The sequence below is a fragment of the Mustela putorius genome, unplaced genomic scaffold, assembly GCF_011764305.1.
Source record: "Mustela putorius furo isolate JIRA1106 unplaced genomic scaffold, ASM1176430v1.1 tig00000407_pilon_pilon_pilon, whole genome shotgun sequence".
In the NCBI taxonomy this organism is placed as follows: domain Eukaryota; kingdom Metazoa; phylum Chordata; class Mammalia; order Carnivora; family Mustelidae; genus Mustela; species Mustela putorius.
Genome location: NW_025421373.1, coordinates 15,038,579 through 15,064,062, shown reverse-complemented (window position 1 = coordinate 15,064,062; position 25,484 = coordinate 15,038,579). Strand labels below are relative to the sequence as shown.

General features: G+C 44.8%; 1 pseudogene; it reads left to right on the top strand.

Annotated features, from left to right (window-relative positions):
* The first annotated feature begins 1,716 nt into the window (after positions 1–1,716).
* LOC101691525 lies at positions 1,717–14,169 on the top strand (annotated as a pseudogene).
* Positions 14,170–25,484: the final 11,315 nt, after the last annotated feature.

Here is a 25,484-nt window from a genome sequence, read left to right as displayed (position 1 = left end):
GATCAGGACTTGAGACTGACATTTAAAGTGAGGGTAGTTTAGGGGCACCTGGGTAGCTCAGTTGGTTAAGCGCCTGCATTCGGCTCAGGTCATGATCCCAGAGTCCTGGAATCAAGCCCCATATCAGGCTTCCTGCTCGGTGGAGAGCCTGGTTTTCCCTCTCCAGCTCTCCTGTGCTTGTGTTCCCTCTCTTGCTATGTCTTTCTCATAAACAAATAAAATCTTTAAAAAAAAAAAAAGGAGGGGCAGTTTAGTGACACTGAGCCTTTAATTTGTGAGATCTGATGCCTACTGCAAGCATAGACTGTTAAAACTGAATTGAATTGTGTGACAGTGTCCTGAGAATTTGAGAATTGCTTGGTGTGGAAAACCCACACATCTGGTGTCAGAAGTGTTTTGAGTAGAATAAAACAAATAGATTTGTTTTTCTTTTATTTGTATGACTTGCTGCAATGAAAGAAGTTATTGTTTTTATTGTTCTAATGTTAGCAGGATTACCTGGGGAGGACTAATTTTCATCTTGGGAAATTTGCTTATTTACACAAAAATATAGACTCGTAGAAGACTGCATAAAACCGTATAGCTGGGCAGCTATTCAATCCTTGGCCTCATCTCTAGGAACAACAACATGGAAGTTGTGATGGGAGAAACAGATTCTCATTTGGAGCAGGTTTAGAATTCACCACCTCTTGAGATTGAACCCCAGCTGCCCTCTAGAGGACTCAATAGCAGAGCATGTGGGTCTGGGAGAGCCCCGGTGGCTCAGGGCCTTGAGCGACTGCCTTTGGCTCAGGTCCTGTTGCCAGAGTCCTGAGATCGGGCTCCTTGCTCAGCAGGGAGCCTGCTTCTCCCCCTGCTGATGCGCTCTCACCCTTTCTATCTCTCTTTGACAAGAAAATAAATAGAAATCTTAAAAGAAAGAAAAAAAGAACAAGCTGGCCTGACTTTTCCATTGGGCAAAATGCTTAGAGCCCCACAATACTTTCATGGGCCCACGAATGTTTTAATTTCTCTTATTCCTTTTTAAATTTAAAAAAGATTTTATTTATTTATTTGAGAGTGTGGAAGCACAGGAGAGAGAGAGAAGCAGGTTCCCCACTGAGCAGGGAGCCTAATGTGGGGCTCCATCCCTGGACCCTGGGATCCAGATTTGAGCCAAAGGCACACCAACTGAACTACCCAGTGGCCCGTGTTTTAATGTCTTTAAACCAGAAGAAAAAAAAAATTAAATTTTAGGTCAAAGAAAATGTATAATATTTAACATTAATATATTTTCTTAAAACCAACGCACACATACAATACATGTTTTCTGTTTTATGGGTCAGGGCGCCCACGAAGGTAAAAGTGTGCCTAGTGTTCACAAAGATCACAATACTGTCGCGGGAGGGGCGGGGACGCTGTTCCAACGACTGGGGCAGGAAACCGCTGCAACTCCTGATTGGGGGCACACTTGGGGCCGGAAGCTTCGGTATGAGTCAGCCCGGGCGCCCACAGCCAGAGGCAACTGCCCCAGCACCGGAGCCGGCGCCTGGCGGAGCGCTTCCACGCCGCGTCTGCCTAGTGCTCCCCAACATTACTTCCCCCTGAATTCTTCTATCGAGGTTTATTTAACTCTCCAGTTTTAAGTCACTTTCATTTTTTCCATGACAATGTCCCAAGGTCATCTATAAAATTCAGTGGCTAGAAGTTGCATTGGTTTTGAGGCATTATTTCGTAATGGCATTTGACTGTACACCAAAGCTTTTCTCCTACGTTCTGCAGAGGAGGTTGATTCCGAGTTGGACAGCTGAGGCGAAAGGAGGGTCCCTCCGAGCGAGGGGTGGGTGTGAGGGCAGCAGCAGCGCTGGCAGTTACCGCGGACTTGGGACCAGGGTGGGGGTGGCGCTCTCCGGATCTAGGCGACCCCAGAGCCGCCAGGTCAGCGGGGCGTGAAGGAGGGCTGCGCGCGGGTGGGGGCGCGGACCCAGTCGCGGGGCGAATGTCTGCAGCCTCCCAACCAGTGTCTAGGCTCCTGCATTCTGGGGGGGCCTCCAGTCAGGCCCGTGGTCCACGCGGACTCGGGAGGCTGACCCCGAGGAGGAACCTGTGAGCACCGGGCGGAGCGGTCACCAAGGGGCCAATTGCGGAGCAGCAGATTTGGGGGACAAGGAGAAAAGTCTGCCTTCCTTCAGGATGCGCAGCTTTCCTTCGTCGCAGTAGACAGCTCCAGAATTTCTGGGATGGGGCGGGGGCGGCATGATTCTCCTGGGAAACTTTTTTTTTTAATGTTTTTTTTTTTTTTTAAGATTTTATTTATTTGACAGACAGAGATCAAAATAGGCAGAGAGGCAGGCAGAGGGGGAGGAGGAAGCAGGCTCCCTGCTGAGCAGAGAGCCAGACGCGGGGCTGGATCTTAGGAGCCTGAGATCTTGACCTGGGCGGATGACAGAGGCCCAACCCACTGAGCCCCCCAGGCGCCCCTCCTGGGAATCTTTTTTTTTTTTTCTTTAAAGTTTTATTTATTTATTTGACAGACAGAGATCACAGGTAAGCAGAGAGGCAGGCAGAGAGAGAGGGGGAAGCAGGCTCCCTGCTGAGCAGAGAGCCCGATGCAGGGCTCGATCCCAGGACCCTGCGATCACGACCTGAGCCAAAGGCAGAGGCTTAACCCACTGAGCGACCCAGGCGCCCCTCCTGGGACTCTAGAACGTTCCACCGTATTTGGGTAACTCTTCACAGTCAGGCTCACAAAACGTCTGGTCTATTAGGGAGAAAGAGAAGGAGATGGAGAGGGAGGGAGAGAGAGGAGGAAAGGAAAGGAAAGAAAGAATGGGACGGGCTTTGGGAGGAGGGTGGTAAGAGACGAAACTGGGAGCGCTCGGAGAGCGAGGAGGCGTGGCTGGGCAGTCAGCCCCGCCCCCACCCCGGTCCGCTGTTGGGGCTGGTTTCCTGCCCACTTCAAGGAGTGTGGCGGGCTCTCTCCTGCATTCTTTCTGAGAGTCACCCCGTGTTTTTCATTGCTCCGCTCTTCTCCTTCCTTTCTCACGTTAACTTCTGCTCACCCGAACATCGCCGGCGGTGTGACACCCCTGCACCCGGTAGGGATCCTCGTAAGGAGAAGGGAAGTCGAAAAATTGCTTCCGTTTTTCATGCCATTGATTTGAGCCAAAAGCGGGAGAAAAGTCATTCAGCATCTTTTCCACAACAGTTTCTGAATGTGCCGGCGCCTGTGGGGGCGGCTTGGAGTGGGGCAGTGGGGCTAGTTAGGCCGGAATGCCCCGCACCTAAAGCCTTATAAGTTGCAGCGAAGGCTGCCCCCGTCCTCAATAATTTTCTCATCCTTCCTTCTATAGCATATTTTCCCGAGCTATGGTGATGGATCGAGTAAAATAAATAAGCATGGTTCACCTGAATGCTAATAGGAAAATAAGTCTTCTACTAATATATGTTAATACAGATGCATTAAAATTTTGTGTAAAAATGTGGATATATATTAGTATATATAAAGAAAAGATGTATTTTCAGGGCGCCTGGGTGGCTCGGTCGGTCAAACTTCTGAGTCTCGGTTTGGCTCAGGTTATGATCTCAGGGTGGAGCGATCCAGCCCCAGGTTGGATCCTGCTCAGTGCGGAGTTTCCTGGAGATTCTGCCTCCCTTCGCCCCTCCCCCTGCTGTCTCTCTCCTCTCGCTCAAATAAATAAAATCTTAAAAAAAGAAAGTATGCATTTTCAGATGAAATAGAGAAATCAAACTGTAAGGGTTGTCTTGAACATTATCTTTAAGTTTTTAAGAAATTTCTATGAAGTTTTGCACAAAATTTGCATTAATTTTAAAGCCAAAATCTCACCAGATTCCTTTTTATTATTTGATCTAGGCTTCCATTTAAAAAAAAAAGATTTTATTTATTTATTTGAGAGAGAGAGAGAGAGAGAGAGAGCAGGGGGGGGGTGAGATGAACAAACAGACTCTCCTCTGGGGCTTGTTCCCAGGACTTTGAGATCGTGACCTGAACTGGTCAGATTCTTTTTTTTTTTTTTTTTAAGATTTTATTTATTTATTTGACAGAGAGAAATCACAAGTAGATGGAGAGGCAGGCAGAGAGAGAGAGAGAGAGGGAAGCAGGCTCTCCGCTGAGCAGAGAGCCCAATTCGGGACTCGATCCCAGGACCCTGAGATCATGACCTGAGCCAAAGGCACGGGCTCAACCCACTGAGCCACCCAGGCACCCCACTGGTCAGAATCTTAATGGACTGAGCCACCCAGATGCCCCAATCTTGTAGTTTCTCACCTTATGTACATGAGGGACCCATCTGCACCCATATAAATTTTTGATTCTTGTGCTGAGCTTCTTGATATAGTACCTTTAGAATTCATTTCCATACACGTTCCAAAGGTTTCTGCCAATACAAATTATCTACCTATTGCAATTGTTTTGGTATATGAGCAATAAATCCAAATTTAGACTTTACAGTTGTCCCTTTGGGTTATTCTAGCATCTGCATCCAGTTATGGGTTTAGGATGTTTGTGGTTATAACTTGAGGGGAATGGACATTCTTCAAGCTAATTTTTACAGGTGAGATCTCAGTATCTTTAATCAAGAAAGGGCTAGCCTCCTCAAACAGAGGGGTTCTTTCTTTAAAGGAAGCTCAGAGAGTTGTAGAGATTCAAGGTTCTTGTATTTACAAAGATCCACTGGAATTAACCCATTTGAATCCATAGAGTTTTATTACTTGCTGATCAGCGCCGCCCCACTCCTTGCACATGAGAGGTGTGGTGAAGATGTGAGTTCACCTTATATTTTAATTCTGCCTCTAAAAGGATCAAAGTTGGGGTCTGACTTTTGGCTCTCACATCACTGTATTTGTAAGAAATAAGGCTTCTTTTAGGGGCATCACTGAAATTTTTGGTTCAAAAAATTTAAATCCGTGAGTCTTTCACTTTGTTTTTGTAAATCCTGCAATTCAGTGGAGGTAGCCATCACAGCCTACAGTGCCCATCAAAATGGTCAGTAGAGGGCGCCTGGGTGGCTCAGTTGGTTGGACGACTGCCTTCAGCTCAGGTCATGATCCTGGAGTCCTGGGATCCAGTCCCACATCAGGCTCCCAGCTCCATGGGAAGTCTGCTTCTCCCTCTGACCTTCTCCTTGCTCATGTTCTCTCTCACTGTCTCTCTCTCAAATAAATAAATAAAATCTTTTAAAATTAAAAAAAAAAGGTCAGTAGAGACAATTAGATATCCCGTATTTTGACTTCAATTGATTCTTCACTACAGACAATAAAATGTTATTACCTGTCAACCGTGTTTCGGTACAAATGAAGCAATCATCGTGTTCAAGTTTAGCAAATTTATCAGCACTCATCATCTAGGGCTATGCTTATATTTAGTTCTGAAAACCAATTCTAAATTCTCATTTTTATTTTTTAAAGATTTTATTTATTTATTTGACAGAGAGAGAAATATTGAGAGGGGGAACACAAGCACAGGGAGGCTGGAGAGAGAGAAGCAGGCTCCCCCATCCATCAGGGAGCCCTGTATGGGGCTCCACCCTAGGACGCTGGGATCATGACCTGAGCCAAAGGCAGACGCTTAATGGCTGAGCCACTCAGGCACCCTAAATTCTTGTGTGTGTGTGTGTGTGTGTGTGTGTTTAAAGATTTTTAAAAAGATTTTATTTATTTATTTGTCATAGAGCATAAGCAGGCAGATTGGCAGGCAGAAGCAGAGAAAGAAGCAGGCTCCCTGCTGGACAAGGAGCCTGATGCAGAACTTGATCCCAGGACCCTGGGATCATGATCTGAGCTGAAGGCAGCGGCTTCACCCAGGTGTCCCTAAATTCTTGTTTTTGAGTTGTTTTCTGAAACTGCTCCCGGTCACAGTTACTCTCCCAGTCAAGTTCGGTCAGGAAAGGAGGAAGTAGCTAATGCTGTGTGAGCCTCATTAACTGGGCTCCTCTTATACTGCCAAAGCCATAAGTGGCATGACTTCTTCCTGCCTTGGCTCCAGGCAAGGGTGCCTTCCGTTGACAAAGACTAACTGCAGCTTTGTTGGCAAGGAAAATTTGGAAATGCCGTTTTCAGATGTCTTGACCTTACTATTCAAGGGAGAAGATGGGTTAATTGTGGCTGAGTACAGAAGTACCCAAACCACACTGTATAACAAAAATCTGATGAGTCTTAAAAGATCACACTTAAGAAAATGCAATGCATTATTACTGTAGTGAATACAGGATTACAGAATTTTAAACATCTTATTAGATGTTGCTAATCTAAAGGTGCTGATGTCCTCTGAGTGATCACAATTTAAAAGTTGGGACATTGGGGCACCTGGGTTGCTCAGTCGTTAAGCGCCTGCCTTTTGCCCAGGTTCTGATCCCAGGGTCCTGGGATCAAGCCCCTCATCAGCTCCCTGCTTGATGGGGAGCCTGCTTCTCCCTCTCCCACTCCCCTTGCTTGTGTTCCCTTTCTCACTGTGTCTATTCCTGTCTAATAAGTAAATAAAATCTTAAAAAAAAATGCTGGGACATGACTATTTTCATTCCTGTCCATGAAAAATGGTACAACGTCAGTTCAAGTTTAATGTGTAAATCTGAGGATCCTTATGAGCCAGAGAATTGACCCCTCTGCTGGCATCCCCCCCCTCTCTCGACCAAGCCCACCCATCTGATTAGCTTTGAACTTAGTCCTCTGAGTGGGCTCTTGGAACCAGGAGCCTGTTTCAAGAGACATTTCAGTTAATCTTTGTTGAGATTTTTGAAAAAAATGTATTTTTCCAAAAGTGGTTATCAGAGGATAGCATAACACTTGTAATTAGAGGAAAGCTATCTGATATTCAGATATCAGGGACTCCTAACTAAAACTCTACTCTATTAACTTTTTAAAAAAACTTGACTCAGCATTCTAGTTTCTACCTCTAACCCTACATGGTTATTTTCCCGCCAACTGTTTTCCTTAGTATGATTTCTTTGCAAACATGTATGATATTAAGCTTAATCTAGGTTTCTGTACTGTATTAAGTATTTAGTATATTTAGTATTTAGTACAATACTAAGCTAAGTATTTTTCTTGTTCATATTTAGTACAATTCAGAAACCTAGGAGAAATTTTATCTTTTTATCCCTTTTCCCTCCCTTCATCCTTAACAATAATCCTAACCTCAGAGGAGTGATTACTTAGTGTCTTATTACTTGTCACCTTCCTGATACTCTCCCCTTTCCCAGGAGAAGTTCTATCTTTCTTTTCTCTTTCCTGAGCAGATGTTCCAGGTAAGTCCATCCAGAATGGTTCTCTTGGTGTTTCCTACATTTTGGGGAAAACAGAATCTTCTCACAAGTTCTCCTGGGGTTCCAGTTAACATCAGGACATTCATGGATTTGGATCACACTGTGAAATCTGAACTCTGCTTTCACAAGACCAGGCTCAGACTGTCCCCAAGTAACATTGCTTTTCTCCCACAGGGACACATGCAGTTTTCAGCCAAGAGTTTATTAGGAGTTAAAATTGGTTTCCCAGGTTGTCAAACCCTTATAGACAGCCCAACTGTCTTTGCAGAGGGTAAGAAGCCAAAGTTCATATGGACTTATATCATTCAGGCAGCCCTCAATTCAGTCCATTGGCTGTTTTTATTACTCCCCCCCAACAAGTCTCAAACCACATAGTATCAGTCCGGGGTTGGAGTGCTACTGCAGTCCAGTGACTAGGATTTTCTCTACTAGAGCTATCTATATACCAAGCATCTTTAGGAATATGGTATATGTCCATGTAATTCATCTCCCAATGGACTAGTGGAAAGAACACTCCGTTGTTTAAGTAGGCATCATAGAGGCTTGTGCTATGACAGGTGCCGGTCTTGCAAACATCCCATCCATCCACCCCTTTATAGGCAAACCAGGCCAGACATTTACCAGAAGAGCAGCCATTAAGGGTTCCACTTACTAAAGGGTCTTATTGACTCAACACTTGTTCAGTAGGAGAATATCAGATCTCTGCTCCCTGCCAGTGTTGTGACCAAAAGCCCAATGGAGTTAACTTACCATGCTGTTTCTACCATAATGGCCAATTCATCTAATCTTGTGTAACACACCTAGGGTCCAAGGATACGAGGTCAAGGACCATTCCATGACCAGAAGCCTGTGCTTGAGCAACTTATATCTTAGCTTGGTCAAAGGTAGCTTGACGTTCCTCTACCCAATGCCAATGCACTCCGTTTTTAACCAGATGGTGTAGGGAGTGCAGGCATGCTAAATGTAGTCCTAAGGGTTGGGGATTATGTGCTGGGGGCCACCCAGGAGGAAATATTTGAAAATCACAGTTTTATCTCCAGAACAGATCAAGGATGTTATACCCCAAGACTGTACTTAAGTGTGTGATTAAACAGAAAGAAAAAATTGGGAGGGTGCTACACTCAAGAAGTCTTCAGATCATGGAATGGTCATCATACTGGATTTGTCCAAGATAGTGTTAGCCTAGTGCACACATTGGGTAAGTACAGTTACTATCAGAGAAAGGGAAAACAAGGCACTGGTTGTTCTGGACATAAAAGTTGAAGTTAGTAAAAGACTTCTATGGGTAACTGATTGTATTTTGCAATGACATTAGGAAAAGAAGAGAAATTGGTCACAGGGAGGAGGAGAGGATGGATCTCCAGCATCATGAATAGATCAGAATCTTTGATGATAAATCCAACAATCTAAAAGGTTATCCTCTCTTAGCAATGGCCTGGGTGAGATGAATGAGGTGGTCTTTCCAGGCCAATGACAAAGTAAAGGAAAATAAAAGTGGGAGAAAGTATTTCATGTTTATAGTATGAAGTCTTTTTTTTTTTTAAAGATTTTATTTATTTATTTGACAGACAGAGATCACAAGTTGGCAGAGAGGCAGGCAGAGAGAGGGGGGAAGCAGGCTCTGCGCTGAGCAGAGAGCCCTATGCGGGGCTTGATTCCAGGACCCTGGGATCATGACCTGAGCTGAAGGCAGAGACTCAACCCACTGAGCCACCCAGGCGCCCTATAGTATGAAGTCTTGATCCCCTGTCTTGGGAAGAAGGTATCTCTCTTCCTTGCAATTTATTTCAGAGGTCTCCAGGGTCTACACAGGACCAGATAGCAGGTGGAGCCTTCTTCAGTTGTCAGATGTGTACCCAAGGCTCAATGCCTTCTAATATTGCAGCAGTGTCCATGGTCAGGGACACCTGGCAAAGTCCCTTCCAACAAGGCTCAAGGGCTGTTTTTGTCTAATAATATTTCCAGAGTACCCAATCACCAGCCTCCACATTGTGACCAGCAAGATCCTTTAAATTGGAATCTGGGGAGGCTTCTTTAATCTATTGTTGACGGGCTTAAGCATAAGACATTAAAGACTTACTCAGCCAGTTATATTAGCATGAAATAATAAAGGATCAGCAGAAAGCTGTATTCCAATAGACACTGGTATGTTGGTAGCTATCTAATGTGGAATATCATTGGATATCATTAGCAGTCAGCAAAATCAAAAGCATATCTCAGGTTAGGGAAGTCCAGTTGTTTTGGCAAGTTAAGAAGTTTTAAGTTTAAGGATTCCATTAGTTCTCTCAACCTTCCTGAAGACTGAGGCTGATAGGGACAATGATAATTCCAAGAAGTCGCAAGGTTTTCATTAAAGTTCATAAGATTGGCTTGGTGAAGGTGGGTTCTTCCATCACTGGAGACTAGGAAAGGTATACCAAGTGCAAAACACATTTTTTTAAAAAGATTTTATTTATTTATTCGACAGACAGAGATCACAAGTAGGCAGAGAGGCAGGCAGAGAGAGGAGGGAGCGGGCTTCCTGAGGAGCAGAGAGCCTGACCTGGGATCATGACCTGAGCTGAAAGCAGAGGCACTGAGCTACCCAGGCACCCCAAAACACATTTTTTAACAGTTTCTTTGCTACCAAGAGGACATCAGCTTTGCAGCAGGGGAAACCTTCAGCCCCTCTGGAAAACCACATACAATAAAAAGGACATATTCATAATCCATAATAAGGGGCAGCTGAATGAAGTCCAGCTGCAGGTGTTCAAAAGGTCCAGAAGGAGGTCTAGGAACGAAACCAGTTTTATAGGACTATGGATTATGTTCCAAGATTATTGCTGGTAAACTATTTTTGCAAAATTATGGAAATTTTTCCATCAATGTCTCTTCATAATTTGAGTCATCTTAAATGTCCTAGGGTGGGTGAAGAAATGCAAAAACCAAAAAATGGGGTTTGCCAGAGAGCTGGGAAGAACCAAGCAGGTGTCTTGGGTTTCCCACAGCCCTGACTGTTCATTTAATTTACAACCATTGTTCACCCATCTTAATTTCCCTGATTCAGGAGGAGAGTGTTGTCATGTTACAAAGACATCAAGATGACAAAAGCCTGGCTATGAGGGGACATTTCTTGCATAGGGAGAAGGACTTCACCCACATGTGACACAATCTAAAAATACAATATAAAGAAGGCTTAGTATTACTTATTTGACAATAGTTCTCATGAAATTTACATGTCAAATAAGCCTAATTTAACAAATACTTTACACTTATTTACAATTCAAATAAGCCTAGTTCAACAAATACTTTGAAATCTTGCATGTCAAAAAGACTTGATTTACAATTTGACTTTGGGGAGTTTTTAAATAATATTTTAGAAAAGGTTTTAAAGTGCTTGTCTAAATAGAACCACAGATTTTTTTTAAAAAGATTTTATTTATTTATTTGACAGATAGAGATCACAAGTAGGCAGAGAGAGAGAGAGAGAGAGAGAGGAGGAAGCAGGCTCCCTGCTGAGCAGAGAGCCCACTGTGGGGCTCGATCCCAGCTCATGACCTGAGCTGAAGGCACAGGCTTTAACCCACTGAGCCAACCAGGGCCCCAGGGCCACAGATTATTATGAAACTTAATACTTAAAAGATAAAAACACTTGGAAGTGTAGTTAGTCGGTGGAGGGAGGCAGTGGTGGTGCAAGAGGTCTGGTATTTGATGGTGGTATAGGCCCAGAAGCCTCTCTAATGCTCCCTCTGTCCCTCAAAGGAGTCACAGTAATATCCCTTCAAGAAGTCCCCTTGCAGACTTCCAACTTTGCCCATGTCATCTCTCAAAATGTGGCCAAGAGCTATCTTCTGAATGTACACCTGGAATGTCATTATACCTTAACTCCGTATATCTGATGGGTCCATAATCAAAGGAGCGAGACTGATACAAAGCAAAGGTCAAGCAAAGCTTTATTTCACTCCAAGCATCGAGAATCAAACCCACTGGTCCATTCACCTCTTACAGAGAGGGCGACTCCTCCCTGCCTTACAGACTAACTTTTAAAGGGCAAAGGTCATGTGGTTGAGCCTGGCCACACATGGGTGACCAATGAGATTGTAACACACAGAGAAAGCTGCATAGTCATGCTAGGTCACACACGGGTGGCCAATTGAATTGCAATTTACCCTATAGTAGATAATTGAACTAGCCCATCACCTTGGTCAGAATTGGCCCCCAAAAGGTGCCCAAAAGGCGGGGCCCAAACTCCTTGGTAGCTAGGGAGACAGTATGCCCCCTCCACTATTGGATGTCTCCACCTGGCCTGACCTGCCCTTGTGTTTGGGCTCTGTTACCTGGGACTGGTCGATCATATTTTATTAGGTTCTCAGACTTGCTTTTTATGTAAGTTCCCAGGTGGGGGGGGGTGGGGGGGGAGGAGAAGGGTCAGTTTAAGTTTTACTGCATAAACAACAAAATCACTGTTTAACTGGATGGAATCGCTCTGGCTAAATAGGCCCTTACATATCCATCCACATCCAAAAGATTAGATTGGTATATTCAAGGTTGGAGGGGGTACTGCTTGTGATTATTACACAATTTTATGGTCTCCCAAGCCTGAAGGATTAACAGTTAATTGTGTATTAGCATTTCAAAGATATTACCTTCCAAAAGATATGGAGAATTTCATCAGTTCTGTTATATTACCCATAAGGGTGAAATTCATGGAAGAAGTACACCTTTCCAGTTTCCAGCTTCTCCAGTTGAAGAGTTACTTGCTATGGAAGATGAAGGAAATTCCGACATATTGGTGGTAACCAAAAAGCTGGCCTTCCTGAGTTGAAAACTGAAAAAACTGTGAAAGAAAAAGAACTATTAAAGTTAATTGTTGTTCTGGAAAAAGAATACCACAACTTTGAGAATAAGTTGGAAGCATGGAAAGAGAACTTAACCATCAGAAAGACAGACATGACCAACTGCAAGCACAGCAGAAAGGTCTCATGGAAGAATCACAGAATTAAAAATGGAAAATGAAGAATTTAAGAAGAGATACAATGATGCTACATCCAAAGCTCTCCAGCTTGAGGAAGATACTGTGTCAGTGAACTGAAAAAAACTAAAAATTGGACAGATGTTTTAAAAAAGATTTTATTTATTTATTTGACAGAGAGATCACAAGTAGGCAGAGAGGCAGACAGAGAGAGAGGGAAGCAGGCTCCCCATGCGGGGCTCGATCCCAGGACCCTGAGATCAAGACCAGAGGCTCAACCAACTGAGCCACACAGGCACCCCATGAATTAGACAGTTTAAAGGACAACCTCAGGAAGGCACAATATGAAAGAGAAAAACTGATGCCAGTTACAGATGGAAAAGAATGAAAAGGAACTTTATAAGATACGTTTGAAGAATACCGAAATCAGAAAATACCAAGCTAGTATCAACGGTCCAGACTTTAAAGAATTTAGATGGGAACAAAGACAGCATGATTACTCAGGGGCACCTGCCTGGCTTAGTAGGGGAAGTGTTTGCCTCTTCATCTTGGGGTTGGGAGTTCAAGCCTCATGCTGAGTATAGAGATTCCCTCAATAAATAAACTTAAAAAAAAAAAAAGGCAAGCATGATTACTCATTTCAAAGAGATTGGCGGCTGTAGTTCTGTTTGGCTGAAAAGGAAATCTGCAAAGGACTTTCTTTGTTTACACTCTCAAGCAAGGAAGATACTCCCCCCCCCCTCTTTTTCTTTCTTTCTTTCTTTCGAGGAGCAAGTTCATAAGCAGAGGAACAGGTTCAGGCAAGAAGTTACCTTTCTGGCCAAAGAACTTAGTGATGCTGTAGTTGTGCAAGATAAAACAATGGCAGATCTCCACATTGCACACTTGAGAAAAAAAGCGGATGCAATGGCAGAACTTAAACTGAATGCTGTGGAGGGAAAAAGGTGGGTGGCGGGAAAGACTGGTGAACTGAGAAGAGAAGTTGATGATTTGAAACTTTGTCTTCAAATGGTAACAGATCATTACAAAGGAAAAAAAAAAAAATAAATCGAGGAATGCCAGAGGCTCCAAAATCAAGTAAATAAACCAATCAACCAAGAGCAACAGTGTCTTCACAAGGAAAACTGGGAATCAGCAAAAACGGGAATGATGCCTCCATAAAGACGGACCCAGCTCGTGCTGGCTGTACTCAAGATGAGATAGAAAGCCGCCACCTTCCGCAGCCAAGATAGATCCTGACAATGTAACAGAGGGGTATGTCTGTGAAGTGACCAAAGAAACTGCTGACAAAACAGAAAAGTATAATAGAGGTAAAGGCCTCTTGCAGGATGAGAAAACAAAATTCAATAGATGTGTGGAAGAACTGCAAACACCGAGCTGAAACGGAAGGAGCAACTGAAGACTGCTGGAAATGTAACACCAGCGCTAGCTGAAGTGGAAACTTACAAGACAAAGATACATGGTCTAACTGCACATTTGAAAAACTTCTCCGTGGAGAAGGAGCTTAGAAGGAGTCTAGCAAATCAAGCAGAAAGGAAAATGGAAGGTCAGAATTCCCAGAGTCCTCAGATCTCATAGCCCTGCTCTGAGCAAAATGGTCATGTGGCCACAGTGCCCAACACCCAGCTGGTCCTGCAGTCTGGTGATGCTCATGGGACACAGGAAACCAGAGATGGAGATGGAGCCTAGAAAATCCAAAGGCCACCTGTGAGAGTACCTTCTTGGGGACTGGAAGATCGTTTTACCTGCTGCCAGCCTGCTGGCAGCGTTAGTGGGCCTGATGGTTTAGTAGACCCTGAGGATAGTAAAGAAGTTGAGAATATGCCCACTGCTCCCCATCCTCCAAGTCAGCATTTACATGGGCACAGAACAGATGTGTGCTGTGATCCCTGCTCTGCCATTCACAAGAAGTGTCCCCTCTGTGAGTTAATATTCCTTCTCAACTATGATTTTGGCTAGTTACTATTTCTTATGAGTTAGCAATATAGTGTAGCAATTTAAAGAAATCACCTCAAATAGACCACTATGGATACCACAAAGTATTACTTCTATGCACCCTCCACCACACTTCTCTGAACAAGAGCTACTTTTGATTTTTGTGTTCCTAGGGTCAGGGTCAATCATTGGTTTATTACTAAATAGAATTGTAATCTCTGTTAATCTCATCAATTTAAAAAAAGTTTTTTGGGGGTGCCTGGGTGGCTCAGTTGGTTAAGCAACTGCCTGCTGCTCAGGTCGTGATCCTGGAGTCTTGGGATCAAGTCCCAGTCCCACATCGGGCTCACAGCTCCAGAGGGAGCCTTCTTCTCCCTCTGACCTACTCTACTCTCACGTTCTCTCTCTCTCTCTCTCAAATAAATAAATAAAATCTTAAAAAAAAGTTTGTCTGTGTTTGTATCCTTATTTAATCCCTAATTTGCAAAACTATGTGACTAAAGAAAATGGATTATTTCAATGTTACCACAGTGAAAATATATGTATGTAGAGTGTGCTATTTAGCAGAATATTTACAACTCTCTGTTGACCTTCTTGATTGAGTTTGACTAAATATTATGCAATAGAAATAGTTTATTATAAAAAGTAAAGAAACTTTATACAATCTGTTATCAAAAACATACCAAAAATCCAAGAAAACTGTCCTTTTAACAGAGAAAAAGCAGAAAGTTAAGGAATTTTAATCTTAACCATTGGACAACACATTAAAATTCCTTTTCAGTCTTTCCTTTTCTATAACCCTTCCACAACTTTCTTTTCTACATTCCAATTTTTCTTGTTTTTCTTCTTTAAACAATTAGCTTCACTTTAAGACAAAATTACTTTCTTTTCCCTTAAGAACCCCCCCCCCCATTCTTCACACTTTGTCTTATTGAAAACAACTCCTATGAAGATGCGGAATTCCCTTATTATTTCCAGTAGCTTTAATTATATCTATTATTTACAATTCTTCACACTTAGAAATCTTAATTTCTAGGGAAAACTAAGAAGTAAGTATTGTGAACTGAGGATTATACTCTCACTCTTTAAATTTGCAAATTTATAAGTACATTCCATAATTTGTTTTTTCTTATTACTTATTTGACAGAGAGCGAGAGAGATCACAAGTAGGCAGAGAGGCAGGCAGAGAGAGGGGGGGAAGCAGGCTCCCTGCTGAGCAGAGAGCCCAATATGGGGCGATCCCAAGACCCTGAGATTATGACCTGAGCCGAAGGCAGAGGCTTAACCCACTGAACCACCCAGATGCCCCCATAATTTCTTTTCTTTTTTTTTTTTTACCTTTTTCTTTTTTAAAAGAGAGGTGGGGAGAGGCAGAGGGAGAAGGAGAATCTTAAGCAAGCTCCATCCCCAGCAGAGTCCAAAGTGGGGCTCTATCTCATGACCCTGAGGTCATGACCTGAGCAGAGATCAAAAGTCAGAGGCTTAACTGACTGAGCCACAAAGGCAACTCTATTTTTGATAATTTCTAAAAGCATATGCATTTTTCAATTTTCTCACATAGGGTCAACACAGCCAGTATCGTTTAGTTTTTGTGCAATGACAGGACTAGATGATGCCTAGGAACTTGACAGATAACACTGGGGCTGTGTAAATGTGGGGTATAAATGTAATTGTGAGAGTGACAATCTGCCTGTACTGCCTCCTCAGGGAGAATAATGTCATAATGTCCCTCAGCCTAACGGGAACTCTCTTCCTTAAGGGAAATTTGTTCCAGGGAGACCCTCGTGGCTTTGCCTCTAAAAACAAAAACAAAAACAAAAACAAAATAAAGGTTTCCTTGTACGGACCGGCTTGACTGGACAACGGAAAGTGGGAGCACTAATGCCTGCATAACGTTCAGGTCGTTCGTGGGCGGCAGCAACGCCTGGTTCGGAATTCAGGGCTTTGCACCGACCACGCAATTCCTGGGTGAGGGCTGGTGGTTACTCTGCCAGCGCCAGATGATCTGGGAGAGGCGATGTTGGTTTTGGCCACACCGCAGGCATTCGCTGGGTGGGCGCTGGTGGTGCCCCAGCCGTGCCACTCCTTCCAGGGAGCCGCGGGAACCTCGGGGAGCTCCATGCGGGATCCAAGCACGTTTTCTCTGCATCACTAACGTTGGGGTGCACCCAGCCCAGCGGCGGGTTGGGGGCAGCACAGCTCCCTCCCCCCAAGCCGGACCCCACCTGTGCTGGCGCCGCTCTGTTGGGGTCCTTCTTCCTCCCAGCTCCGTTCGGTGTCCCCCCGTGCGCAATCCCATCTTCTGGCAAGCACAGCCTGCCTGGCGCTCTCCCGGTGGCGGTGGCCCTGGAGGCAGGGGGCTGGCTTCGCCCCTCTTTTCGCCCAGCCGGGGGTGGGGGGGGATTCGTTTGAGGTCCCAGTGGAACGGGGAAACAGGGCATCTGGGGACGGGGCCAGCACGTGGGCTGGCGCCGAGCCAGGCGGTCCTTGGCCGCGGCACCGCTCCTGTCCCCAGCCACCTGCTTCTTGCAACCGCTTTTCCTTTTATTTTTTTTTTCTTTAAGATTTTTATTTATTTATTTGACAGAGAGATCACAAGTAGACAGAGAGGCAGGCAAAGCGGGGCGGGAGGGGTGGGCGGAGCAGGCTCCCTGCCGAGCAGAGAGCTTGATGTGGGGCTCGATCCCAGAAACCCGGGATTATGACCTGAGCCGAAGGCAGAGGCTTTAACCCACTGAGCCACCCAGGCGTCCCTCGTCACCGCTTTCACCAGCAGCGCCCACCAGACTGTGGGATCCGGCGCCACTGACTACCCCAGAGCCAAGTTCGGGGTCGCGGGGTGCCTCTCCTCCTCTCTGTCCCTGGACGGCCAGCGCCGGCCTTTCCTCGGGTCGCGCTTCCCGGCCCTCCCCTTAGCACGGTGGCCAGTAGCTCCGAGCCGCGGGCGTGTCTGTCACCGCGCGGATCCACGCCCACGTAGGCCGCAGCGCCGCCCATTGGTCACAGCGGGACTGTTTCGCGGGACAGCACCGTTGACTTCGCCGCGCGGCTGTTTGTCCGGGCCGCCCCGCCCCGTCTGCATTTCTCTGCTCTCCCCACCCGGCCGTTTCGAAGGTGCAGTGTCCCTCCTTGCTCCAACCTTAAGGTGTCTTGGTGGTGGCGCGGCGAGAGGGTGCAGCCCGCGGCTTCCCTTCGTCCCTTCGCTGGTCGGGCCCGGCACGCTCTCCCAGCGGGGACACGAGGGCAGCCGCCTCGCTCCGCCCGGAGAACCGTTACTGACCGCGCCGCTGGGCAGTCCCAGAAGCTCAGACGTCGCGGCCATCAGCACGTCCTGCATTTTAGCGGATTTTGACTAGCGGGGCGCGGCATTTCTTGGCGGTAGCAAGTCTGGAGCGGTCGAGGCCGCGATTTCCGAGCTTGCGGAGGTTCGCGGACCGGGCTTGGGCGGATCCCGGGTTTAGCCCTGTTCAGACTTTTGTGCAAAAGGAAGCGCACGACGACTCCCGGCGAATCAGTATTTAACCGGGCCGTGGGGAGGTTTTAGTCTGACCACAACCGGGTTCCGCGATTTCTTAGGACAGTGTGAGGCGCTTTAGTCGAGCCAAAGTTTTCCGTTCAGTAAATCCGAAAAACGCACGCCTGGGATAGCTAGGTAATCCGGTGAATTCAGATCAAGACCAAATATGTCCAGATTTTCCAGGAAACTGTACCGGTTTATCAGGCCTGCCACTTCTCAAGGGTACCAAGTTGTGGTTTGGAAACAAATATGCTGGTTATCAGGTCCGATAGAAGTCGAAGTCTCTTGGTAAAACGGATTTTTTTTTTTTTTGGTCGTATTTAGTTTTGCTCTGCTTTGTTTTAGTTTTGTTTAGTTTTTAGTCTGTTTAGTTTTGCTTTGCTCTGTTTTGTTGGCAATACGAAGTCTACCTTAGCTTTTTTTTTTTTAATGGTATCAGATTTTTAAAAAGATTTATTTATTCATCTGACAGACAGAGGTCACAAGTAGGCAGAGAAACTGGCAGAGAGAGAGGAGGAAGCAGGCTTTCCGCTGAGCAGAGAGCCCGATATGGGGCTCAATTCTAGGACTCCGGGATCATGACCTGAACTGAAGGCAGAGGCTTTCACCCACTGAGCCACCCAGGCGCCCCTACCTTAGCTTTTTTTACTAAGTCCAGGAGAAGTCCACTGCAGCGGACTACAAAAATTTCTTGTTCATGGGAACTTTTTGGAAATTCAGACTTAAGTGCTTTTGACTGTCAGCCTCACAGAAGTCGGTGTATATTTTCTAAAGCCATTTCTGATTTGGAGTAAGCTCTGGGGTGTTCTGCCTGAGCTATGGTTGCGTCAATAAGACCTTAGAAGTCGATGTGTGCTAGCAAAAGCGATTTTTCAATCACACCAATGCTGGATTCACTTCTTCAATGTTGGTATAAATGGGAAAAGAATAATTTCTTCATCCTAGCAACTTCTTTAAATCTAGATCTAGCGGCATTTCTGTTTATTATGCCAACAAAGTCGATGTATATAGGCAAAAGCGATTTCTTAAATCATAGTAAGTTAGGAGTTGGAAACACAAGGTCAGCCAATCATCTGTTTATAAGAAAGTCTGTAAAATCAGTATATACTGCGGAAAACAATTTCTTCACTGTGGAAAGTTTTTGTTCTGCAAGAGACAGTTGGCTTACTTGGTCATTCCTAGTAGTACCATTGACAATAGGAAGTTCCAAACCAATCATACTTCTTATTACAGAGTCAGTAGAAGTAGAAATCAGTGTCCATTAGCTGGAAAGATTTCTTGTGCTCAGCAAGTTCAAGGCAATCCTGATTTAGCTATGTTTTTGTTTAATGACACAGTAGAAGTGGAATTCTTAACCATGGCAATGCTGTGTTCACAAGCAAAGGCAGGGACTGTTGAGTCCCTGCCCCCCCCCTCCCGGGGCTGATGAAATAGGTGTGAAAAATACCAGCTTAGTCATTTCTTAGTCCTCCTTCCTCTCGGTTTGTGTGTAAGGAACACCGGATTCTGCTGGCAGGAATACCATAACCACAGGACAGCACGGGTTAGCATGTCTGCAATTTCTTTCCTTGGGTGAGTTCTTTGGAAGTATTTGCTCCGTTAAATTTCCCTGAAGTGTATTTTCCTTTGAAATCCAAGCATGCTGATTTTCTTTGGTGTTGACAAGGGTTACCACCAACGTCTTTTGATTTCTCCATACATTCTGGCAGTTTTTTGAATGCTTATTTGTTATTTACTGGATTTCACTCTATTGTGTATTCTAGTTATTTCCTTGAGCTTTTCACCGCTCAGCTGCCTGCCAGTTTGCATTCACCTATAAGCCAGAGGCCAAAGCTCCATCTCAGCCGGGCGGGTGCTGGGTCTCTGGGCTTCTTGTAGGCTGCACCAGGGCTTCTGCCAGACTTAAGGAGCACTTGTGTCTGCTTTATGGCCTGTAGCTTCACTCTGACCAGTCTTGGTTTGGGCACCAGTCCTAGTGCCTGCTAAACAGTTTCTCCGGCTCAGGACCCCAGCGTTCTCTGTGACATCTCTTTCTCAGTCCCAGCACAGCTGCTCTTCCTGAGCTGGCCTGTCCATCGTTGAGTGACCACAGGTGAGGCCAGCGGGTTTGGAACTTCCTCTTCTTGTCTTTAATATCATATATTTTCTTTGTTTGGTTAGTTTCTGTACATTGCGCTTATTTTTCCGTTTCCTTTTGGTTTGTTTTCTTTCTGCTTTGTTTTGGTAATGGGAAGAGGACCTCCGGCTTGGGTTCTGGGTGTCCTCTACAATGGTATCCTGTTTCATTTTTGTCTACTGACTTGTTACTATGGGGTGCCATGACTTCTACCTTGCCTCCACCAACAAGCCCAGGAGAACACCAATACCCAGGCTGTGGCACTGCTGCAGGCTTTGCCAGCCTCATCTGTGCAACCTCATCTTCCCTGTCAGAGGCCTCTTCCGCGACGGAGCAGCATGTTCTTGGCCATGTGAAAGGTGCTGAGGTGCCACTGGAGCCCCAGCCTCCATCTGTGCTGTGCTCAGAAGATTCTGGGCTTCACCTGCTCCCTTTCTATTCTGTGCTGGGATAGAGTCCCAGGCCGCGGTGATGGTTTGGATTTGGGACTGCTTTCCAGTCTTGCTGGTGGCTTCAAGGGGGTCTACCGGCAAAATGAAGTCTGTCTGGAGCCCAGAGCAACTTGGAATCAAAGCCTGTTCTGCCCACTGCGAGCCTCTGGTCCAGGACACAGATGAACCCAGAGGCATTTGCAGGAGAGATGGACCCTGGAGAGGCACCCAAGCCACTCACCCACCAGCAGCTTCCCTCCACCAGGATGACCCTCCTGGCCACACACCACTGGATGGGGACACCTGACAGTGGGGCATCTTCCGGAACAGGAGCACCACGGACCTCCCCTCCCTGCCTGCGGGAGGCACATCCAGGTGTTCTCAGGCTGCCTGGAGGGGGCCCCTTACACCCCGCACAGCCTGTATTACAGCTGCTGCCCCTGCATCTTTGGGTCTAAGGAGTCCTGAGATTGGGGCAGGAGCCTTTTTCTATCTTCCCTCAGGAAGAGATTGTCATCTGTGACTCGTGAATAAAAACGGATTAAGATGTGACTTCAGAGTTCAATGTCCAGTGCTGCTTCTCGGGTGAAGTTTCTCCTTTTTCTTACTGGTTGCTGACTACACTCAGGTTTTTTATATAGTCCACATTAAGAAGTATGACTTAGGGGCGCCTGGGTGGCTCAGTGGTTTAGCCTCTGCCTTAGGTTTGGGTCATGATCCCAGGGTCCTGGGATGGAGCCCCACATCGGGCTCCCTGCTCAGCACGGAACCTGCTTCCTTCTCTGTCTGCCTGCCTCTCTGCCTAATTGTGATCTCTATTTGTCAAGTAAATAAAATCTTAAAAAAAAAAAAAGTATGACTTAGCTTTCTTCCTGTTTCTTCACTTCCAAAGTAGGTGTACACAGAAGCAAGTTGATTTCTTTCTCCTAGTCAGTCCTGGGAAATCAAGATTTAGTTTTGTTTATATTGGCCACCTCAGTGGAAGTCATTGTATACTGGTGAACACAGTATCTTCTTGCTAGCAATACTATAAAAATTACCACATGAACTTGTTTATTTTCCTTCACATTTAAGAAGTCGGTGTATGGTTGGGGAACAAAGATTTCTTTCTCCTCAAGTTCTGTGATATCACGATTTTATTTGTATTTGCCACCTCAGTGGAAGTCATTGTACACTGGTGAACAGGATATCTTTCTGCTAACTATCTCATAGAAATTACCACATGGACTTGTTTATTTTTCTTCACATTCAAGAAGTTGATGTACAGTGGGGGAAAATGATTGATTGCTTTCTCCTTACAAGTTCTGGGATATCACGATTTAACTTTGTTTATTTTTGCCACTGCAGTGTAATTCGTTGTATACTGGTGAACATGATATCTTTCTGCTAGCAATTTGCTTCACATTGAAGCAGTTGGCACACAGTGGGGGGAAACGATTTCTTTCTCACAAGTTCTGGGGTATCACAATTTAACTCTGTATTTGCCATCTCTGGAGAAGTCATTGTGTACTGGTGAACACAGTATCTTTCTGCTAGCAATGTCATAAAAATTACCAAATGGACTTGTTTACTTTTCCTCACATTTAGAAGTCAGTGTAGAGTGGGGAGAAAGCAATTTATTTCTTCTCAGAAGTTCTGGTATTGCTGGAGGGAGGGGGGTTGGGAGAAAGAGGGTGGGGTTATGGACATTGGGGAGGGTATGTGCTATGGTTAGTGCTGTGAACTGTGTAAACCTGGCGATTCACAGACCTGTACCCCTGGGGATAAAAATATATGTTTATAAAAAATTAATACCTACATACCTTTCTTTTAGCAATATCATGAAAAATACCACATGGACTTGTTTATATTTCTTAACATTCAAGAAATTGGTGTAAAGTGGGAAACAATTTTTTTTTCTCCTCACAAGTGCTGGGAGATCACGATTTAACTCTGTTTATTTTTGCCACCTCTGTGGAAGTCATTCTATACTAGTGAACACAATATTGATAGCAATATCATAAATTGATAGCAATATCATATTTTGCCCAATATTGATAGCAATATCATAAAAACTACCACATGGACATGTTTATTTTTCCTCACACTCAAGAAGTTGGTGTACAGTGGGGAAAATGATTCTGGCACATCACGATTTAATTTTGTTTATATTTGCCACCTCAGTGGAAGTTGTTGTGATGAAGTTTAGAATATAAGTAAGGGGGGGGGAAGAATATAAGTGAGTTTTAGTGGGGTGAGGTCTGGAGCTGATGACCAAAAAAGAATTCTTGAGACATCTTTGGTGCAAAATGGTGGTTTATTAAAGCACAGGGACAGGACCCGTGGGCAGAAAGAGTTGCTGCCCCAGGGTTGTGAGGAGTGGTCCATTATATACTTGCAAGCTGGGATGGATGGGGTCAGGACTAGCATAAGTAAAGAATTTTGGAAGCAGGGTTTCCAGGATCTTGAAGGGCTAGCTATTGTTGGGAAAAGGTCATTTATTACCATCTAGTAAAACCTTAGTCATGAGACCCTTCAGATATATATCGGTGGGCCATATGCTTGGGGATGATTGCCAGCATGTATCTTGGATGGTTTAGAGATAAAGGAAGTCTCCAAAGGAATTTTTTAAATGTATTTTTAAAAGATTTTATTTATTTATTTGACAGAGAGAGGTCACAAGTAGGTGGAGAGGCAGGCAGAGAGAGAGAGGGAAGCAGGCTCCCTGCTGAGCAGAGAGCCCAACATGGGACTCGATCCCAGGACCCTGAGATCATGACCTGAGCCGAAGGCAGTGGCTTAACCCACTGAGCCACCCAGGTACCCTCCAACGGAATTTTCATATGTTAAAGTAGACATATAGGATCCAGGTTGGGGGTGGGGGACGGTCAGGCTAGGATTGTCTTTTGCCCTTAGCGAAGTATTGAGGTGGAGGCAGTTGAGTCTCTAGAGGAATGTTACTCTGTTTCAAGGACTTGTCAGTGGGCTTTAGATAGTAAGGAAATTAATGACTTTTTTCTATTTTTTAAAAATTTTATTTATTTATTTGACAGATAACAAGTAGGCAGAGAGGCAGGCAGAGAGAGAGAGAGAGAGGAGGAGGAGGAGGAAGCAGGCTCCCCGCTGAGCAGAGAGCCCGATGCGGGACTCGATCCCAGGACCCTGAGCCGAAGGCAGCGGCTTAACCCACTGAGCCACCAACGCGCCCCAACTTTTTTCTATTTTAATAACTGTTTCCCACATCAGTTGTATACTGGTAAACACCATACCTTCCTACTAGCAGTATGTTTAAAAGTAGAATCTTGAGGGCCAGTGGGCAGCTCGTTCTAAGCATCGGACTCTTAGGTCTCTCTCTCTCAGTGTTGTTAGTTCAAGGCCCACACTGGGCTCATGTTGGGTGTGGTGCCTACTTAAATTAAAAAAAAAAATCAACTTTAAGTTTTTCCTTTTTCCTGACTATTTAGAAGTTAGTGTGCAGTGGAGGAAAATAGTTATTTCTCTTCACAAGTTCTGGGAGATCACAATTTAATTTTTTTGCATTTGCCATCTGAGTGGAAGTCATCGTGCACTGGTGAACATATCTTCCTGCTAGTAATATCTTAAAAAGTCCGACTTAGCTTTGTTCCTTTATCTCCATCCCTTAGAAGTCAAAATACGTGGGTAAAGTGATTTCTTTCTTCTGCCAGTTGTAGGAAATCAGGATTAAACTTTGTACTGTGTCTTCACTTCCTCTGTAGAATTCACTGTACATGGTAAAAAGGATTTCTTGGTCCTACCAATCTCTGAAAACCAGAATTGATCTTTGTTTGCTTGCTAACCCTAGGGATTCTTTGTATACTGGTGAAAACAGGATCTTCCTCCTTGCTGTATCTAAAAACACAGGACTTTGCTTGGGGTTTCTTGTCTTCCTAAAAGTTGGTTTAATTTACACTGGGTGTCACCTTGGAGAGGTGGGGATCCTGGTGACTGGAGCTGAAATGATGGGGGACTACCGACTGATGATCAGGAGACATCTTTATTTCTTACAATCACTTCTTTTATACCTTCCACACGATATGATTACAAACAGGATATAGATTTACGTGCAGGACTGCAGGGCGTGGGCTACGTGTGAGAGGTGATTCTCTAAGGCAATCAAGTGAGATAAGTGACAACGATTATCTCTTAGCTTTAACTGACAATATCTCTTAGCTTTAAATGACAAGAGCAAGTTAAGGATTCTACACACGTACAAGATCTATCTAAAGGAAGACATGAAAACACTCCTGGGATCTTCCCATGTTTATTCCAGGCGTTGGCCCAGGAAGACTCTTGCCCTCCATTTCTTGGAGTTTTCTCACAGGATTCAACTGGACCCCAGTCACATTGGCGAGGATCTGTGTTGTGTTCCAGCACTGGGGAAGCTCTTCCTCCAAGCTGTCCTTTGCATTAGGACTTGGGTTTGTTCAACTTCTGGGGAAGTCTTCAGATATACTGGGATAGTGGTTTCTTGTTTGAATGCGTATTTGTTCCATTTATGATTTCACCTCTTATTTCACTTTTTGGTGGGTGTGAGCCTTTGAATCTCAACTGTGTGGGCTCCAGACTGAGTTGACTATGGACCAGGGGTGCCCTGGGGGATCCACAGTTTCATCCTACTGGTTCTCCCTTACCCACCTGGGATTTCTGTAGCACCTTGGCCAGCAGTGTGGGGATAGCTTCCTCCTTTTGGGAGGCACTACTTTCAAATTCAGAGGTTGACAGATGCTCCCTAGGGTTGTATTCTTGGTCCTAGTGTGCCTTGAGGTTGGGTCTGGCTGATTCATAAGCACAACACCACATTCACACTGTGCAGGGACAAATAAGTCGGAGAAAGACAAATACCGTATGATCTCACAAAATTGTGGAATCTGAAACAAAACTAAACAGCTACAACTCATAGATACAACAGGCTGGTCATTGCCAGAGGCAGGGGTGGAAGGGGGGCAGAATGGGCAAAGATGGGCTCGAGGTACAAGCTTGCCGTGATAAAATAGATAAGTCATGGGATGTAATGTAGAGCATGTTGATTATAGTGGATAAAGGGTACTTTGTATCTGAAAATTACTAAGAAAGTAAATTATAAAAGTTCCTATCAGAAGAAAAAATATTGTACTATGTGTGGTAATGGTTAATGAGTAATGTGGTAATGATTAATGAGTTAATCAAAGTTAATTTCTTATTAGTTCAAAATAGGATGTTATCAGTTTCAAGTGGGTTAAGATATTTTATGTAAGAGTCATGGTAACCACAGGGGAAAAATTTATAGTTAATATAC